We start from the raw sequence: 18977 nt of genomic DNA, 5'->3' as shown, positions 1-18977 counted from the left end.
CACCGAACTGTGTTCCGGATGCAATAAACGCATCACAATTGCGTATGCCAAGAAGCATAAGCTTACTTGTCTAAGCGAAAGTACATCTGTGGCTCAGCCTTCGACCTCCACCAAGAGGAAGGCAGAAGCAGCCTCCATCAATGCACCACCCACGAAACGCGTCAAGCGTATGACGAAAGCGAACCAATCTGCTTTCGAGCGTTTGTTGGAGGATTTTGTCCTCACTTCGGAGGGCTTATGCGACGTTCGTAGCTTTTTAGAGGAGAAGCGAGCAGAGATAATTTCCATTCTTTGTAATGCACTGGCTACGTACTCCTCCACCAAATTCTACGCATCGCTACGTTGCCAGTACAAGAAGCCGTCCGATGAAATTTACAGCTTCTGCCACAACACCAAGGCGAAGACGCTGCATCTGGCGGATGTCGACAACCTCGAGGTCATCTACAACCAGTTTGCCGAGGAGCTGGTGGTTAAACAAGAAGAACATGAAGCTGAGGGCTCGGGGGGTTCGCTGTGTGGCGATCCTCACGAACTGTGCGTCAAACTTTGCAAGTTTACGCCTCTCTCCGCCTCCAGCTACGTCCCCTTACCACCTTCCATCGCGGCAAAGAAGGCCGTCCTGAACATTCAGAACAGTGACGCCAAGTGCTTCGTATGGTGTGTGCTTGCAGCGTTGCACCCTGTCCACTGGAAAAACCATCCACATCGAGTTAACCACTACCTACCCTACGAGTCGGAACTGGAAGATGCTATGGCTGGGATCGACTACCCGGTGGAGGTCCCGGACATTCGCAAGTTCGAGGCCCGTACACACAACCCTCGGTTGGCCATCAACGTTTACGGCCTCACTGACAAAAATGTGGTGTACCCTATCCGGGTGAGCGACGTAGACGACGATGGTGTGCAGGAAATTCATCTTCTGCTAATCAAGGATGAAACTCATCACCACTACACCCTCATTCGCTCCCTCTCTAGACTTGTTTCGAGTCAACGGAGCGGTGATAGTCACCACGTCGGGGTGTGTCGCAGGTGCTTGTCCACATTTGATAATCGAGAACAGCAAGATTACCAGCGCATCAGAGGTCCCAACATCGCTGCAGAGAAGCTCGCTCGCCACAAACTTTATTGCGATGCCAACGAGCCAGGGGTGGCAGTCTTGCCCAAACCTGGCACCGTGGAGCGTTTCCACATGCACGGTGCCATGGTGGAGCACCCCGCTATCATCATCGCGGACTTCGAGGCCTTCCTCAAACCCCTGTCCACTTGCGATCCCGATCCCGAAGTTTCCTCCACCACCCCTTACCAACTCCACGAGGCATCCAGTTTTGCCTACGTTGTGGTGCGACGAGACCAGCACATCGCCCCCGAGCCCTACGTGTATCGCGGTCCCGACGCAGTTAAACACTTCCTCGACAGGATGGTTGTCGAGGCCATCGAGATAGGGGAGGTACTGTTGGCCCGCAAGTCTATGCTCCCACTGTCCCCCGACGACCAACGTAGACACGACGAGGCCATCGCTTGCCCCGTCTGCGTCGAGGAGTACACCGCCAACAACCGTAAAGTCCAACACCACGATCACTTTAACGGTAGGTATGTTGGTCCTTGGTGCAACGATTGCAACCTCATGGCCCGGGACCCGCGCTTCATCCCTGTGTTTTTTCACAATGGCTCGGGATACGACTTCCACCATCTGGTGCCACACTTGGGGTACAACGACATGCGAATCAACGTCCTGGCGCAGAACGAGGAGCGTTACATTAGCTTGAGCAAACGAGTGTCGATCCCGGGATCACGCTCTACCGTCGAGCTTCGCTTCCTCGACTCCCTGAGGTTCCTCCCGGCCAGCCTCGATGCTCTCGCGGGGAAACTCAGCGACGAGCAAACACTCATCACCTCTGCGAATTTTCCGAACTTGGACGCCGGTCTCTTCAGGCGTAAGGGGGTCTACCCCTACGAATACGTCACGGACCCTACCAAGTTCGCGGAGACGTCGCTACCTCCTCGAGCAAACTTCTATAGCAAGCTGCGAGGCTCGGACATATCTGAGGATGACTATAACCATGCTCAGTCCATGTGGCGCGAGCTGGATTGCCAAAATCTCGGGGACTACCACGATGCGTACCTCAAACTTGATGTGACGCTCCTCGCCGACGTGTTCCAGGCGTTTCGTGCAACTGCGAAGACCATCTACAAGCTGGACCCTGCATACTTCTACAGTCTTCCCGGACTGGCTTGGTCGGCCATGCTTCTTCTTACGAAAATCAGGCTTGAGCTTCTTTCGGACGTGGACAGGATGCTGTTCGTGGAACGTGCCGTGCGGGGTGGAATGGTCCAGGTGCCGCTGCGATACGCACGCGCCAACAATCACAACATGGCCACCGGTTACGACCCTTCGCAACCGTCCAGCTACATCATGCACACGGACGTCAACAACCTCTACGGATACTGCATGATGCAGCCACTCCCCTTTGGAGGCTTCGAGTGGGCCGATCCCTCCAACTTCGACGTTGAAGGTTTCGACGATTCGGAACGCGGATTTTTTGCCGAGGTGGACCTCGAGTTCTCCGAGAAGGTGCAGGATTTGTTCTGCGATCTTCCGCCAGTCCCGGAATTCAAATGCCCACCCGGCTCGAACCAAGCAAAGCTCATCATGGACTTTGTGCCCAAAGAGCGTTATGTCCTGCACTACCAAAACCTCCGGTGGTTGATGAAGCGAAGGGTTACCGTCCGCACGGTACATCGAGTTTTGATGTTCAAACATTCTCCATGGTTGAGGCCATACATCGAGCTCAACACCGAACATCGCACAGTCGCCACTTCTGATTTCGATCGCGATTTCTTCAAGTTAATGAACAATGCGGTGTTCGGGAAAACTATGGAGAATGTGCGAAATCGTGTAGATGTGAGGTTAATATCAAACAAAGCACAATGTCGCAGGCTCGTAGCAAACCCGTTATTCAAATCAAGGACCATTTACAATGAGCAGCTGGCTCTGATTCACATGAAGCGAGGTGAGGTGAGGCTCACCAAGCCCATCTACGTTGGAGTCACGGTTCTGGATCTCAGCAAGCTACACATGTTCGAGACGTACTACGACATATTACGTGCACACTACGACCACAACATCTCGCTTCTCTACATAGACACGGACAGTTTAATATACCAGGTTCACACAGCCGACGCGTACAAGGATATGGCCACGGTTCCATCTTTGGTTGACCTTTTCGACACCTCGGGCTATCCCCAGCCGAACCGATACGGCATCCTGGCTCGCAACAAGATGGTGCCCGGCAAAGTCAAAGACGAGAAGAAAGGTGATGTGGCTCTCGAGGATGTCGGTCTTCGCTCCAAAACCTATGCTATTCGGGCAGAAGGATCCATCACGAAAAAGGCTAAGGGTGTGGACAGGCGGGTCGTCCGAGAGTTACTCAAGATCGTGGATTACGTCAAAGCCCTTATAAATAGGACGTCAATTGCAGGAGTGGAGCAGCGCATCCAGAGCGTCGACCATGTGTTGACAACCAACCAGGTGAGAAAGGTTGCCCTGGACGCACGCGACGACAAGAGGTGCGTTCTGAAATGTGGGATTCACACGCTCCCATGGGGCAACTATCATCTAGAAATTAGCTTAGAATATGGTAAATGGCATGTATGTATGTATGTATGAAAAAAAACAATTTATGTAACAGAAGTTCTAATTTAATATAGCCAAAAATATTAGAACAATAGTGTTTATCTTCAAATGCAAAAAAAAAAAACAGGTGGAGGTTTGGAATTTTTAGCGGGAATAACTCCCTGCCGCGCCCTACGGGGTGAATATGGGGCACACGCAGGGCCAAAGGGGAAGTTCCTTTGTGCGTTCAAGTGTGATTTATTATAAATGCATTAAAATTATTTTTTTTTATTATTTTTTTATTTAGATTATTCTCACAAATGTAAGAAGGTGTTCCTCGCAGTACATCCTAAACATTGCGTTGCAGGTTAATCTAATATTTGAACCTACGGTCAGTATAATTTTTTGAGAATTATGTGATTTTTTTCTTGTACTTAAAACTGTTCGGTCACTCTTTCATTTTTGACATCATACACAAAAGACTTCTCTGCAATCAGGATGACGCTGCACAGAGTATCGGCAGGCAGCGCGTCGTGGAACTCGCACACGACCTTGATGTTGGTTCGATCGTTGACCACCACCTGCTTTCTCTTAGATGTGTTGATGACGAACATCGGCCTGCGTGTTTTGAATTCGCTGGGCGCGTAGTACACGTCCACGCTTCCCTCGGTCACGCGTTTGTAAGCCGTGTAAGCTTCGTAAAGTTTGAGGTAATCGTTTTTGGTCATGTCGAGGTTGTAATTCTCGCGCGGGAACACTTCGTTCCTACCGTTCTTCAGATAAACGTTCTTGATCTTGCAGTCGTCGAATTTGCTGGAATCTTTTTCCTGGTTGTTATCGCGTCCAGTCTGAAAGAGCACCACGACGAAATCTGGCATGTCGAACTGTATGTTGTTGAACTGCGTCGTCACGTCGAATTCCATGTGACTTCCCGACGCCAATTTCTGCACGCACTGGTAACCGTGAAAGTGAATCGGCACCTGCGGACTTTTCAAGATCTCCGCTTTGTACTTGAGGGCGTAGTTCGTTTCGTATTCCACCACCGGCATTCTCAATTCCATGCTCCGGATGACGCACTTGGCCGCTTCGGGTAAAGTGTTGGGCAGCGGCGTGGTGCCGTCCGGACCCAAAGTAGCGTATCGCATCAGTGCGTCGTTGTCGTTGGCCGCTCTTCGAAACGTGACGCGCAGTCCTCCCTTCCACATGATCTCCTTGTAGTCCGAGAAGAAACCAGGCAGCAGACGCATGGGAAAGAGCACCGTGTGACTTGTCGTCGATATTTTGGTCCCCGCTTCGAATCCCCCGGCCTGATAGTACGCTGCGTCCGTTTTGGATAATTTCAACGTTCCCACTGCCGTCGACGTGATGCCTGGATAATCTATTCTGTCGATGACGGTGTTGTGTTTCCTCACCTCCACCTGCGAGAACAGGTGAGGCACGAAGTTGTCCACGAGTATCAAATTTGCTGCTGCGGGAAACGCGTCTCCGCTTTCCTTCTTCACCACGTCGAATTGAAGGTAGAGGTCCGCTCTGTGAGGATGAACGAACCCGTCGCCTACGTCCACGTCGTATTCGATCTCCCTGTTCGCTTCGTTGAGATTGGCGAACGTGCGACGGTTGGGAGGGAAAGATTGCAATTCGTAACTTTCGATTTGCTCCATTTCACTATGTGTGTTATTTATTATACGTTGATCTCCACGATGGCCGTCGTAGTGGCACCTGCGAAATCCACCACGTCTCCTTTCTCGTTCGTCACCACCAACTCTATGTCGTCTATGCGGTTGCGACATACTGGAAAATAGATCGGCGAAGAGGGTGTGTAGATGATCGGTTCCATGAACTCGGAACTTGGTTTGAAAGTGGCGATGATTCCCGTCTGCTTGTGACTTCCTAATAATCCGTCCGAAGATTTCGTGATCATGCCTTCCGCCACGTTGCAGTGTACGTTCAGAGTCTCTATGGCCAAGAATTTAGGAATGTTGGTTGCTACGTGCTTGATGCCAGCTTCGAGTTTTGGGTGGTTGTTCTCGAAACCTAAAAGTTCTCCCATGGTGCCCAGGTCCACGGTCTCCGTCGCGGATAGGATTTCCACTCTGTGCGTGACCGAATTTTGAGAAAAGTACGTGCCTTTGGGTAATTGAGCTTGCAAAGTGGAAAGATTGTATTGGCCTGGCGTGACGACGATGTGTTCGCTTCCGACGCTAATTTTGTTGTTGTGCTGCGTGACGTTAGGTATGAGGTACATGCTGTAGAATGCACGCGGAGCCACGGATTTAGGATAGACGATGTCGTCGTGCAGCGTGAGTTTCAAGATTGAAGATTCGCTCGTGAGATGGAACACGCCCATCCTAGTGATGCTGTTTGAGGTTCCACAATGCTTTCTGGAAATCCTCGATCGTAGGGTTATTTATTTTAGAGAGAAACGCGAGCATGGAGAGGCAGAGATGACCGCAGTTCACGTCTTCGAAATTTTGAATGCGTTCGTCGTTGTAGTATATAGAGGTTTTGTTCATTTTCAGATAATGAATTAAATTTGTAGGTGGAACACCTCCGAAAGAATCGAAAACGAATGCTTTATCATTATTTTTGTGGTAACATATCCAATGCGTGCCTGGATTTTCTTGACCGTCCAAGTTGACTACTCCGCATTCTCTTCTTTTAACGCTTGAAGGTAACGAGTCGGACATGAAAACTCCTCTGAAGTGTTTGATTTGTACCGGTTCGATCAGAGATTCAATATCTCGGTTGGTGAGTGCTGTTGTTTCTTTTTTTTAAACTTTTTCATCACGCCCTTGCCTCCTTTTTTCTCCATGGCCAGGTTGTGACGTTTCTGTTCTTCCAATTCCGCCTTGTTCTTCTTCGAGTCGATGACGGTTTTCGCGATGGCGGCGCTACCGCCGGCTAAACTTCCAACGGCCCCCAATGCTGCCAGGATGGCCGGGATGCTGAATATGAAACCTCCGACCTTTTGCTGTTTCCGCGAACGCTGCAAGCGTCTCAATTGAGGTGTGCTGAGAAGTAATTTCATTCCGTGTCCTTTGCTCAAGCAAGAACGTTTCTTCTCGCGTTGTTTCTTGGTGAGTAACCCATCGAGGGCACCTAGATTTTTAAGATTGGAGTATGGTATCTGGTACACGACACCCTTGGGCTTCATATTGATGCTCTATGTGTTATTTTTACGGTATGTTATTTATATATATATTCTGAGATTTTTCTCGTGTAGTTTTTACGGTATGTTATTGATATATAAATTTTCTTCGTTTTCTTGCCAAGAAGTTCCTTTGTCCCCTTGTACACGATTCGAGTTTTGTTCTCGATTAAAATAAATAGCTTCTCGTCGGATAACATGTTAGCGTATCGATCTGGTAAAAATAGACTGTATTGTGCGTTGAGCAACAGGCGTACCTTGGGACCATACTGGGTAGAAACGATTGAACCGGAAGTTATCGTGTAAGGTTTGTCGACTTCCAATTCCTGAATTTTTACATACTCGACTGACAAATTTAGCATTTGTTTTAATGCTTGGAGATCACTCATTTTTTCAGTCGTCATATCAAAAAAATTTCAGAGTGTTAGAGAGAAATTTAATTGTTTTTCACGATGTGTGTTATTTATATATACCGAAGATTATTTTTTATGATGTGTGTTATTTATATATCAAGTTTTTTTTGACACGTATATATATATTATTATTTTTAACAGAGAAAAAAGTACGTGCTTCGGAAAACGCGATGATGTGCGTAATGATATCCTCCGTCTCCTGCTTAGACTTGCGCCTACATCCTCACAATCGCCGTTTACTGCATGTTTAAATATTTTACATAGTAGCTCTGGCGGCAAATCAGTTATGCAAGCCATGTTGTTTTTTACTCTATGTTATTTATATACCCCACCCCAATTTTTGTTTCGTGTTCATGGCGATGGTGGTACCCAGTGCGGCGACCCGTTCACCCAACGATGCGTCTCTGCTCACGAACCTTTCGAAAGCTGCATGCTCCAATTTTCTGTCTGCTTCGTGACGTGCGTCCAGATCCGTCTGCGTGGTGTTGTAGGCGATGTCGTGATCTTTGCATGCGGCGTCCAACGGATTCACACCCTTGTCTCCTCTCTCCAATCTTTTCTCGAGTTTGGTACCCGGTCCGCAGTACTGGTAGCCAGGTAGATGCATCTCGAAAGGTAACTTGTTGATGATGTCGTTCACGAGCCCCTTTCCTTCGGCCACGTTCCAAAATTTCGGAGGCAGCGTGTTGATGATTTTGATCAGGTAACCTATGCCCTTGTCATCGTTCACGATGAAGTTGGAAAGTTTCGTGCTGATCATGTCCACGATGCCAACCTTCTCGTTGTAGAAATTACGGTTGCCTGCATTCTCTTCGCCGGCTATCACCAACAATCGGTCCACGAGTTTCCTAACGTCGTCCACCCAAACGAATTCTTTGGGTAACGTGTTGTAGCGTTTGACGCCGCTGCCTGTTTTGACCTGGTTCCAAATCGGTTTGATGAGATTCCTGTACTTCTCGCCGCTGCTCGATTTCACCCTATTCTGCGAGGCGTCGTTGTTCTGGTACAAGGCATCCGTCATGATCAGAATTTCCTTGTAACTTTGGTAATCTTCGTCGGTGTAATCTTTCGGCTGCTTTTTGGCAACGAGTTCCCACAGTCCCACCGTACCCGGATACCTGGTCCAACTATCCTTCTCGCCTAAATTAACTTTAATGTCGTTGCCTTCGAAGGTCACCTTCGATTTCCCAATCTTCCACACCACACCACCGCCTTCGTTGGTTTCCATGCTGGGATACAATCCGAACACTTCATCCTTGTCGAATTTCCCCGTACTCAGGTAGTCTCGTGCCAAAGGTCCCAACTCGATTTTATCCGAAGACGACGACGTGCTACCTATGGCTCGACGTCGTGCCGGTGCATCCTTCAGTTCGAACGGCGTCGAAGGAATACTCGAAATGGGCGTGGGTACGGCGTAACTTTTAGCTGCGAGCGGTACGAGTTCGTTGATCAAATTTTTATTTTGTTCCGTGACACTTTTAATTTCTTTACCTAGACCGCTGATGGCATCGATCACAGGTTGATCCTGACGTTTCTTCTCTTCGTAGAATCCGCGATTCTCGGATTTCCAACCTTTGAAGCGTTTCGCGAGGTAATCGCGAAGCTTGAGATTTTCGTCCTCGATTTTTCGTTTCGTCATGACGTTATTTATATACGTCGTTTCTCACAACGTTGCAACGTTTAGAAAGTCGTTGATTTTGTTTCTGTATTTTTTGTCGTTGGGTTTCCTCGTCATGTCGATCGTCGCGAATCCGAAATCGTCACCGTTCCAGCAAGTAGAGCAGCAGCGTTCCGAAAATTGATTGTAGTTCATGTCTCCGCCTACGTAGTCATCGTACGCGTGCTTGAGGTTGGTGTGATCTTGACGAAACAAACATATGAAATTAGCGTTGTCGCGTACTAACTGTTTTGGAATTTTGGAAAACGTTTGAGCTAGGAAGAAGCAATCCATTCCTTTGTGACGACCTTGCGTGAAAAAGTTGCGAATTTCATTTTGATTTTCCCGGATGGCGACGTCGAACACAACGACTGAATTTTCACGACAATCGTCGAGTGGTTTTATTTCCGAGGCGAACGTTGCAATGTCCAGACCATCGTACAGTTTCATCAGTTGCTGGTATTTGGTTTGCTCCAAACTTTTCGAGAACACGTACAGGTGCCTGTTCTTCCAATCTAACCAATTCGGTGCGAGGATAAAATTGTCCACGAGCAGTGTCGTTTTCCCACACCCCGAAGGACCTACGATCAGACAGCGGATGCTGTCGGGAAGCAACTCGCCGTTCTTTTTTTTTCTCGTTTGACTTTCCGGATCCGGTAGACGCTTCACCACGTTCCACGTACTCACAAGATCACTTCGTTCGCGTCGATCCAACTCTTTTCCGGAAGTCCCAGCCATTTGACAAACAGTTTGTCACCTTTCCTACGCAATACTTTCTCGATGAGTTACGTGTCCGGGTGTTTCGTTTTAGAGAGTTCCTCTTCGTAAAATCTTCCTTTCAAAATCTCGCCTCTACTATCTTTTATTATATACGTGTGTCGGTTTCCGGGTAAAACTCGAACCACGGTAAAAAGTTCCGTGCTCCAATTTTTTGTGAATCCCTTCTCGAAGGTGCGTTTGAATTTGCTGATCCTCACCCGGTCTCCAATTTTGTATTTAGCTTTTTTTGTCGTAGGTGTGTACTTTAGACAGTAAACTGTAGAAATTAAACGCTGCTCGTCAGACTTGGTAACGTCAACTGGCTTCATGCCTATCGTTCTGTGTACCGTATCATTATAGGTGTCGACGAGTTCCGGCAGGATGTCGACCCATTTGTAATTTCCCCGAAGCGTGAATCGTTTCCACATGTGTGTTTTCAAGGTTCGATTGAATCTTTCCACGATGCTGGCTTTGATGTGACTGAAGGTCGAATAATGTCGAATGCCATGTTTTTGAATAAACTTTTGGAATACGGCGTTGTAAAATTCTTTACCGTTGTCCGTGTACAGAAAGCGAGGTCGTCTGCCGCTTTCGCGAAAAATTAATTTGAATGCTTCCGCGACGCACGATCCCGTTTTCGCCTTCAAAGGTAGAGCCCATGCGAATTTCGAAAATGTGTCTATGACGGTGAGGAGGTACTTGTTGCCCTTGTTCCATTTATGTACGTTTTTCAAATTGCCGCTACTCATCTCCACGAGGTCGCTTTGCCAGAGGTCGTCGATGCCCTTGGTTACTACAGCCAAACGTTCGTAGTTGCGGCGTGCAGGTTTATGCAATTCTTCGACGATGGCTTGCCTAGACATTTTTTTGTTTAGAGATTACGTTTCAAGAGAAGCACCAGCGTGATGGGATTCAAAGAGGGTGGCACCTCGCTCGTGTTTTGAATGATCAGCTTATCGCCGGCACTCACGTCGAAAACGGTGAGATCTTCGTCTTCGTGTATTTCATATATGTTGGGCGTTTCGTTCCAACGTGCCAGAGGAATGTTTCCCGCTTTCTGGACACCACGATTCGATATTAAGGTCATGGTGGGAACGCTAGCTTTTCTGCCGTGAGACCAGTACGAAAATTCGTTTATCTGAATTGTCCCATCGAGGAGAAACTTGTAGTACGGATGATAAGGATGCAACATGTACAGTTTGTTACCTTCGACGAACGTGGAGATTCTCTGTTGATTGGGAACGCTGTTGATTTCGATGGCTTGCAAGGTGAACAATTTGGCGAATTTAGTGTCGAAGGTGACAAGATTACTGTGAACTTGTCCGAGTTTATTTTCGATGGGCAGCAAATGCTCGATTATGGTATCCGTTACGGTAGAAAACGACGGTTTGATTTTCACTTCCACGTTCAACTGCTTGTAGTTTTCGTTGAGTTCTTGCAACTTGGCACCGAAAGAGGCCAGCGTCGATTCCTGCGTGGATTCCAGCACTCCAACTTGATCTCTGACGTTGACGACAATGTTCTGAAGGTTCTCGACTTGATTCAATTTCGAGCTCTTCTCGGTAAGATCGTTCACGATGCTTCGCATCTCTGTAAACTGCGTGTGAAGGTCGGCGACGCTCTGCGAAGTGGGCAGCGTCGACACCAGCGAACTAATTTCGTCTCGAATCTGTTCCACGTTCAATGTTTCCGTTTCTAGTCGTTTCAGCATTCGAGATATGTTTCTTTTCAAAGCGTGCAATTCTTTGGAGGTGGGGAGATTGGCCACCCTACTCTCGAGATCGCTCAACGAACTTTTGATGTCGCTCGAATCGGATAGTGCCGTCACCGCCGTTTTCAATTTTTCCAAATCTTCGCTCGAAGGCACGCTCGTCCGTAACGATTCCAAGTCACCCTGTATGTTGTCGAGTACGTGATGAAAATGAGCGAGATTCGTTTCGACGTTCAAATTTTCTAAATATTCGATCTTCTGCTGAACCGTGCTCAACGTGTCTTGAATGCTCGTCAACGCTCTCGCTTCAGCGTGAATATTTTTAATTTTTTCGTTGATCAATTCCAAGGACGCCTGAAGCGTAGCGATGGTGGTTTGAATGTGTTCGAAATCTCGATACGCCTCCAATTGAATTTTTATGTTCGCGACGCTTTTACCGATGACCTGCAGTTCGTCCGACGATGGTAGGTTCGTCATTGTATCTTCCAAAGTCTGCAACTTGGATTTAATTTCTTCCAACGTGCTGGTGAATTCTTCTTGTAATTTGGAAACGACGACGTGCAAGCGTTCTGCGTCTATATCGTTCACGACGGTTTGAAGTTCAGAGAAATTCTTTTCTATTGCGGAAGTTCGTTCTTCGATTTCGAGTTTCAATTTTTCCAAATCTTCATTTTTCGATTGAAATTGCTGTAATTTGGCCAAATCATTTTGAAGCGAATCCACGCTCAACTGTATATTTTGAACGCTGTCGTAAGAAGGTACGTCGACATAATTTTTTATCAGCGTCTTCAGTTCGGAATCGATTTTCAGAATGGGGTCGAGACATTGCGTTTGGAGCGTGGCGATTTCCGACTCTAAACTTTTGTTTAAGGTCTCCTGCAAAGCGATCAAATCGGTCCTCAACTTCTTAACTCGAACGTCCAACATGAGAATCTCTTCTGCGTGGTCTACACGCTTGGTGTTGCCGAAAATGTCGTTAGGCATTTTTGGTTAACGGTTATTTATAATAGGATAGACGATTCGTAATTCTACGAAGAGAGGAATAAGTTTGTCGTAATCTCCGAGGAGTTCCATGTAAAAATAATCTCCTGCAGAAACATCGTACGTAATGTTAGAAAGCATCTTGTCGTGCTTGATTCGAAAAATATTCTTGCCGGTAGAAATTTTGATTTCGCCTGCGTTTTCCGGATTCACGGTGATTTGAAGTTTCCCGTCGAGAATTTCGTCCATATGCTGTTAAGGTGAACGATCAGTAAACCATTGAGTTTAGATAACACGGAAGGTAAGAGGTTATTGAAATTTGGCGGTGCAGTTTCCATGTTGATCTGTTTGCGGAAGCCAAAAAGATTCATTGTCCTTGTTAGTTATTTAAGAATACGGTCAAAGTTTTTTTTTATATAATAACAGGCAAAGTTTTTTTTCCACATGTATGTAATGCGTCACAATACGCGCGCGCGCGTGTGTGTGTGTGTGTGTGTGTGTGTGGCACATCGTTCCCCCCGAGAGAGGTTTACAAAGGTCACGATATACGGAGTTGGAAAATTACGATATGGCGCATTCGCTTATTACTGTTGCCAGCCGTAGGTCTCTCTCTCTCTTCATCTTACAGCAACGTTGGCATCTCTATTTTTTTTAGTTGTAAGTGGGTTGCCAACACACTCTAGTTAATAATGCTACATATTATACACACACACGCACACACATACTGTGTTGCCATCCACCCACCTCTCTCTCTTTTACGGCAGTGCCGGCTCTCCTTGCCCAGTGTGTGTAGGTTGGCAAAAATTGTTTTATGCACTGTAAGGCAAGCCTCAAGCAAAGTTGCCAGCTCCTTGCTTTAGGTTAGGTTAGACCAAAAAAAAGTTGTAGGTAGGCTGTCGGTTGTTTAACTCTTCCCTCTCTCTCTCTCCTCTCTCTTTTTTTTGTAAAAAGCTATGGCAAAAGCACCAGTAGGTTGGCAACCTTGCTTTATGCACTGTAAGACAAGCCTCAAGCAAGGTTGCCAGCTCCTTGCTTTAGGTTAGGTTAGACCGAAAAAAAAAACCTTGGTGATTTTTTTCGAGTAAGGTGTTGGCAACACTGCGAGAAAATGAGGCTTATGCCTTACAAGAGCAAACCATTAAGAAGCCTCAAGCAAGATTGCCAGCTCCTTGCTTTAGGTTAGGTTAGACCAAAAAACCTTGGTGATTTTTTCGAGTAAGGAGTTGGCAACACTGCGAGAAAATGGGGCTCATGCCTTACAAGAGAAATCCATTAAGGCGAGCCCCACCGAGCCCCATTTTCTGGCTTGGAGGTGGGCCACTTCCCCTACTTAGGTATGATAGATATAATTAACACCCTTTGTATTAAAAACATGACAAAGAAACCACGAAACGTTGGTTGTGGTATAAATAAGCTCAGTTAATATCAAGATTGAACGTGGAACACTTTCACCCATGGCCTGTAAAATGAATGCCAGTTTCCATCATAATTTAGTTATTATCTTGACACAAGCTGCAGTGGCGAACTTAGGACCAGGTGTGGCATTTAATACCATCATCAAACAGTTGGGCATTACAGTTTACGTATGTTTAAAGCTAACAAGTCAAAATTCGAACTTCCATTCCATGAAAATATATCTGAGCATTTAATTTAAAAATAAACAAATCACACAGATCCGGTATTGTAAACAAATTAGGCCGTACATCAACAACATCATTTACCTTCATTTCAAAATATGTCCCGTTCAAATATTTGCGAGCCAATATGTGTCTGGTTCAAATAAAAAGGTTTGCCGCTGCTACTGGTTGTGGAAAATTTGAGTATACAATAACATCATCGTGTAAATTGTCCATCAATATTTTTCCTCAATTTTTCCAGTACTCTTGCATGTTTCTATTGAATTTAATTTTATTGATGTTCAGAATGGATGGAATGGAGAAGATATTGTTATTTTTTAAAATCGAGAGACGATACTTCGAGATCTGTCAAGGGAAGACCAAGAACGAGACAAACCTTTTCAAAATCGAGACAAAATGAAACTTACTATCGGATTACAAATTAGGGTAGCCCGGGGTTATATCGATCATTTCACATTCAACAGTATGTATAAAATTGAAAAACAAATCCTCCCAAAACTGCTAATTTATTCTGAAACACCATTCTTTTGGCTATAAAAGTGCACAATTGAAAATTATATGTTTATATTTCTGATAATTGTAAGAATGGAAAAACTGAAACACTACACATTGCAAGATTTTCCAAAACTACGGTGTAATTCTGTTCACTGCAAAATCACATATCTTGATACATTTTTCAAAAATAAATTGTTTCTTAGCAAAAGCCCCGACACATATTTCATGAAACCAAGTGTTGCATCGTTGACAACGTATCCAGTCACCTTTAACAGCACTGTCGTTGGAGTTGTACAACTGACCGCAAAAACCGCAAGGGATATTGTCTTCATCGTTACCGACATTCTTAGTTTGATGTCGATTTTTCATTTTCTTCCCTACAGGCGTATGCTCGTTAGATGTTAAATGGCATGCTCTCACTTTTCTTCTACATCGTTTCGTCTTTTCTGGCTGTTTGGTGGGAGATGGGATTATTTCAGAGAATGGTGAAGTGGAAGAGAACGTGCTTGGTAAACTTGTAGAGGCCCTTTGAGGAGAAGATGTTGCAGTAGAAGGGACAGACATAGGGCTAGGCCTATCATTAGATTGTGGAGGTACACAACAATTTTCATTGAAGTTTACCGATGACAAGAACTTGTCCTGGGGGATGGCGTTTGGATTATAAGGGAATATCCCTGTACATTAATATTTTCTTCTTGAAGGCCCTGGCTTCATCTAGCACTGGAAAACCTATTCTGTAAATGACGTATATATGGCACGTTGAAGAGGCCCGCCGCAGCACGTAAACTTCCACGCAGTACGCTTGAAACAGCCCTATTCATATTGTCCTCCGACCATTTCATTCGAATCTGCTGATCAATATAGCCCCGGAAAAAATGACCGTAAAAGCCCCAAAAGCCGATATTTTTTTCATTGGTTGGCTACACTGCGCTATAGAACTTTGGCGCCACGAACGTGTATGACTAACAGAAGCCGCATTCGGCGAGCCAGCCAACTGCAAGATGTATCTGAGAGGAAACACGTGACTACCAACTTGAAGTCGTGTGGCCCGCCGAACGGGGCTAGAGTACAGAAGGAATAGAGAGACGCTAACGTGTTTTCTGGACAAGGGGAATGAAGCTGTGAGGGGAAGCTGATACAGTGGTGGAAGTAGGGATTTGAGCGTGGAATGTTCGTTTATAGTGCATACTATGTGTACATTTCAGTGACACTGCGAATAGATAATAAATAAGATTTGCGCAGCTTTCGGATGCAACAATAGAAGTTGCAAGAAATGTTTTGATAAAAGAAGGAATTGAGAGGTCCCCAACTAAACGTGCTTGAAATATATTTACGTTTTTTATACACGCATTTATGTTGTGATTTTATTAGTGGTATGATTATTAACGGTATGCATAAAACTTTAAATTCAAAATTGTGATATATCGGAATAGCAAAAAATCGTTCGCACATTTCCTAATGGTAACTATTGCAAATGTTTATACGTGTTGAGAACTTTGTGGAATGTAAATACATTGAACGAACAAAGAGACTTCAGATATGGAAAAAGAGAGACGTGTCGCTTGGAAACCAATAATCAGAAATAAATGAGACCTTCCGAACCGTGTCACTCGGACTGGGCCGTTTTCTTAATACAGTCCATCGTGTTGCCTCGGTTTGTTGGTGGCGCATGCACGGTTTTTTTTTTTTTTTTTTTTTTGCTTCAGATTGAAGGGGCTCGTGTCGCTTGTGGCCTCAAATAATGGAATTTTCAGATCGAATGTACACGCGACTCACGTCGCGTCGGAACGAGCCAGCCAACGTTTACACCTGCCTTAGCGGCAAGACAGACTGCAGCTTAACGTGTCGCTTCTGTTCGGAAAGTCTAATTTATTTCTGATGGTGCAGCCTGTCATGTCGCTACGTTGTGAAACGTTGCCGTTGATTGGCTCGTTCCCAAGCGACACGTGTCGCCTATCGCTTCGGTGTGAATTCTCCCCAAAGCAAATGCGCGAACAACACACCGAAGCGACACTATGAATGGTATTGGGAAAATGACCCAGTCCGAATGATACGCCAGCAAGAAGCGACACATGTGTAGTAGTTATAATGCAACTCCTATTTGGATTCTATTGCTACTTCATTAAACTCTTTCTGGTGTACTAACGAGATATAATAGAGCATTAAATATGGTAAATGAACACGCCCCAGTACATAAGAAGATCTAGATATGTTTGTTTCTTTATCAAAATTAGTTACTAAGAACTTCGTGTTATTGTTTCTGACGGTCTAAACATAAAGAAGCATAACAAGCAGCCTTATTTTTCACGACGAAATTCCCTCTCGCTGAATGTTAACAAATAACGCAACAGGCGGGTGGCACATCCCAACATGGCGGCCGCCGCAAGCTATTTTGTCTTCAGATGACGTCACACACGCTCTCTCTATACCTTCTATACTCTAAGACTAACAACTAATATACCTACCTCATTGTTACATATATAGTTACTCACTTACTCATAATAATGTGGCTGGTACAGCTTACGTTCTAAAGCTTATCTGTTTAACTATGCGAAAATTAACATACAGAGTACATACCTTGTTTCCAAAACCAATTTTTTACAGGCACATAAATTTACAAAGAGCAGCAGTGCCGTGCGCATCTCAACCGCGTAGGTTCTCCTTCTCCACTGATGCCATGCAGTTTGCCAACCCGAACATTAACAATGCGCTAGGATCGAATATTCTTTCGTCGATCGATATAACCCCGTGATCGATATAGCCCCACGCTACCCTATGGATACTTGAGTTTGGTTTCCAGTTAAAAATTAACCAGAAGACATACATAAAATCGAGTTACATCAAACTTTTCGTCATTCAATTCTACGTTAACCTATAGTAACCATTCTTGTCGCATGTGCCTTCAATTTTTATCATCATAAGAAGGGGAAAAGTGCTGTTTTTTGTATTTCCCAAACGACCTCTCTCTTTGAAATTCCATAAATAAAACACTTGCAGTGTGATCGTGATCAAGTTTAAATACAATGTACAGTAAATACAATTCTGAATTTGCAGATTTTTTAAATTGTCGAAAGAAACTTTCTCATATATTTTGTGAAACAACTTGTTTTTAGTATTGGATACTACTACCCTCCTACATATACGATCTTGGTCTTGTTTTGAAGCTCTTTGCACCGTTTTTAAAATCCATTAGTATTGTCAATTCATATTGCAAAGCCGATTTTATGTATAATTATATTTAAAGGAGTAAATGTGTGTGTTGAATGTGGCAACTCAGTACGTGCTGTCGCTACAGAACCGTGGAAACTGCCGGCTGTCCTGCGAATCGGGTAACAGGTGTACTGCGGAAGTCCCTTTAGAGCCTTGCACTTTCCGTTTGTCTTTTCTAACACGCAGGTAAGGATTTTGGATAAGGGGATTTCCCCCCTTATACATTGAAGGTGCAAATTGCCATATGTACCGACACACGCAAAGATTTTAACTCATTCATTCATTCGATATTGTGGTTATACTCTGAACCGCAGTAGCTCAGTCGTTAGGGCGTCTGACTACCATGCGAGAGATCCGGGTTCGATCCCCGACGGGGGGTGGAGAGCCGATATATTTTCCACCTGTTCACCCAGCGTCGCATAAAATGGGTACCTGGAGGAAACTCTTGGGGGGGGGACGGCTAGGGGCGTGGTGCTGATGACATCACCCCCAGCTCTGCCGTGATCAAGAAAGTGTGGGACCCTAAGTTCACACCCCCTATACGCCTTCATGGCATGGTTCAAACCACACTATCTCTGGAGCAAGACCGTGTATAGCGGCAGAGAAGGGGGGAAATCGAGCGAGCAGAGCGAAGCAGTACACGCTGGGCGAAGCAGTCGTTTCCCCCTTTATGCAATCCCGTTTCCTGTCACGTCTTGATTGGTTGAGCCGTCTCTCGTCACTACTTGTGCAGAGACTTATTTTCGTTCGCTTTCTCCAGAGATACCAGGGACAGAGTATAGCGCCGAGCAATCCTTTCACTTAGCATTGTTTACAACAAAGTGAACAAACATTGAGAAGAGCAATTTCCCTGCTAATATTTAAGTATATCACTCTACATCACTGCCAAAACGTACATTTCGCAATCCGTCTCAATCAGCATGAGTGGAGTAGACGGAAACATTGGTTTCAAAGGAACAAAGAACAAAAGTGCGTCGCACCGAGAGATCCCCAACTTCCCCTTGCACAGACGCATAAATTCACCGGAACTAATGGCGCAGATCTGCTAACATAGCGCTGATGTAAAGTTCGTCGGGGAAAACCCTCTCGCCAGGGGGTCGGGGGTGGTAAATAGGAGTTGCTTGTTCGTCGGAGTGGAAACAGCTGCGTATAGAAGGCAATCAAGGTAAGACGAATGGGGCCGATCGCTCACGTGAGAGTTGTTGACCCTCAGTGCCCTCTGGCGAGCAGCGCTCGAATCTCGTTTTCCTTTGGAGCTGGGCATTAGGGAAGGGAAGTATGGAGTTTAGGGAAGCACACGTGGTCGATTCGGAGCATTTTGTCTTGTTCACTGCAGGCGCAGACTTTGAGAGG

Source organism: Lepisma saccharinum, chromosome 19 (genome assembly GCF_977018435.1).
Source record: "Lepisma saccharinum chromosome 19, izLepSacc3.1, whole genome shotgun sequence".
Lineage (NCBI taxonomy): Eukaryota > Metazoa > Arthropoda > Insecta > Zygentoma > Lepismatidae > Lepisma > Lepisma saccharinum.
The sequence above is the reverse complement of the archived record's forward strand: the minus strand, read 5'-3'. Positions refer to the sequence as shown.